Source organism: Limanda limanda, chromosome 6, assembly GCF_963576545.1.
Source record: "Limanda limanda chromosome 6, fLimLim1.1, whole genome shotgun sequence".
Classification (NCBI taxonomy): domain Eukaryota; kingdom Metazoa; phylum Chordata; class Actinopteri; order Pleuronectiformes; family Pleuronectidae; genus Limanda; species Limanda limanda.
Genome location: NC_083641.1, coordinates 30,062,706 through 30,065,205, shown reverse-complemented (window position 1 = coordinate 30,065,205; position 2,500 = coordinate 30,062,706). Strand labels below are relative to the sequence as shown.

At 41.5% G+C, this 2,500-nt stretch overlaps 1 protein-coding gene across 1 annotated transcript in view; it reads left to right on the top strand.

Moving 5' to 3' along the window:
* The window catches only part of plekhg2 (pleckstrin homology domain containing, family G (with RhoGef domain) member 2), a 49,621-nt gene that overhangs the window by 19,930 nt on the left and 27,191 nt on the right, over positions 1-2,500 (top strand). The gene's annotated exons all lie outside the window — the stretch shown is intronic.

Below are 2,500 nucleotides of genomic sequence, written 5' to 3'. Positions count from 1 at the left end.
TGACAGAAACCATGTTTGACAAACACTTATTAACGTCTACTTGATTTGGCCGATGTCTCATCTGCTAACATGGAGGAGGAGGGTTTGTTACCTGTACCGCAGCCAGACACCAGGGGGCGAACGAGTCACTTTGGACATATCATCTGTTCATTCCCCAACTGATGCTTTGGTTTGTTGTTTCGAAACGTTTCCTTTGAAACTTTTATTCTGAAGAATCTGACAGGAAGTGTGGACGAGTCTTTGTCCCCTGAGACAAGGTGGTGTATCTTTAGTGTGTGTATGTGTGTGTGTTTTGTGTTGTGTGTTGTGTGTTGGCTCTGGAGGTCAGGCTGTAGACAAACAGAAACTTATCTTCTGTGTGTTAACGATGATGACATCACAGTGAGATGAACCAATCAGAGCCGGACGCTGAGTCCAGTGTTTGACGGATCTAAGAGAAACTCACTGGGATCCGACCGGAGAAGGTTAAAGGTGAAGAGATGGAAACGATAGGGATGGAGGGATGGAGGGATGGAGGGATGAGAGTTGGAGGAATGGATGAGGAAATAAATAATTTGAGGAATGGAGACGAGGGACAGAGGAGTGGACGGATGAAAGAGGGATTAGACATACGAGTTGGAGGAATGAGAAAGGGAGGATGGGAGATGGAGGGATGACGGATAGAGAGATGATGGATGAAGGGATGGAGTTCAGATAAAACTCTAAAATGTACTTGCTTAACTTTAAATACAAAGATCCATTGATTTCACAGGCAAACACAAATCAAACGCACCCCAACACAAATCAAACGCACCCCAACACAAATCAAACGCACCCCAACACAAATCAAACGCACCCCAAACATCTCAACTATGTGCGAGAACATTTAATACGGAGACTGATGGTTTCCTCGGTGACCAGAGTTTGTCGTTTATAATAATTAGTCTGTCAATTTAACAAAGTCTGTGGTCAGAGAGAGAAAGGCTCTACTGTGTGTGTGTGTGTGTGTGTGTGTGAGTGGACTTTGTGTGTGTCTGTGTGACTGTGTGTGTGTGTGTGTGTGTGTCTCTGGCGACAGATGTATACCGCAGTGTTTCCAACCTCACAGAAACCCAGTAAACATCATAAACAACATACACACGCACATAAATGAATAAATACATAAAGCGACACACACACAATCCAATGGACGTGTAGATAATAGTACAAAGTCTTTTCAAAGCTTGTGGGTTCTCGTCCAGCTGGAACGGTGGAAGATGAGTTCATTGATAAAAGGTTTAATGTTCGATTCCCACCAGTGTCAAACGTGTAACCATAACTTCAGAACTCAACTTCTTTGTTCCACGTTTTGACGATTTAAACAACATCGGAGAACTTCACTCTCTTTGTTCGACTGAAGCTGTTTTTTACATCTTTGGAACAATGGACAGCAAATTGGCCTTGTAGCAATAATATAATATAATAATGATTTATAACTGAGTGGTGAACATTATGTATCTTATGTATTAAGTTTCAGTCTAAATCTTCATCTGGTTTAAATGGTTTCGGTCGTCACTGGTTTTAAACAACTTTTTAACAAACAGCATCGTTGTTGAGATTTGAGAACAATGCTCTGATGTTGTGTTTTAAACCAAGTGTGTGATGTTCAGGTGTGTGTGTGTGTGTGTGTGTGTGAGTGTGTGTCTGTACATTCCCATCATGAATCACCTCACTCTCCGTCTTCCCCGTCTCCCCATAAAATGTTTTTCTCTGTAATTTCATTTCTTTCCACCAATTTGAGAAACAGACACACACACACATACACTCTAACAACAGCATGCTGATGTTACTGTGTGTTATTAGTCACAAAAGACATGAATACAGACAGGGGATTCCCCCCCCCCTACAGACACACACACACACAATCAGTTTTACAGCAGCTGACGACAGTTTTACAGCCTCACCGATGGTTCAACTGTCCACTGAGACGATTCTGCTTCCAAGTAAATAAAACACAAATAAAACACAACGCAGTGAAGTCAGGGGGTTTATAATGGTGTGTTTTGTTTTTTGTGCGTTTGGGATTCATTGTCTGAAAAGACAATTGTGTTTTATTAGAGTGTAGGACTTATTGTGTGGGTCTGACTCAGGTCCAGAGCTCCTGATCCTCAGGATGAACCCTCATCACTTCACTGTTTCCTTTGTGTCGTCATCAGCTTCGTGATCTCTACAAACTCTGGTCAGTGAAAGAATTCCACCAGAAACGTTACGAGAACAGTTTTGTGTTTGTGGATTCTGTTGCACGGTCTCGTATCATATTGGTGTTTTGTACGTGCTGAAATTTAAAAGGCCATAACTAACAATAGCTTACAATAGCTACAGTGAACAGAGCTAAAGTTGACTATTTTCTGCAGTTTGGTCTTCCACTGATGAGAGTTTATTTCAGACTTTTGAACATCTGCTTGTTTCTTCCTTTCAGGATTGTCCACAGGTTGTGTTTATTAAGTACATGTCATTTTGATTTGACTCTGACTTAATGTGT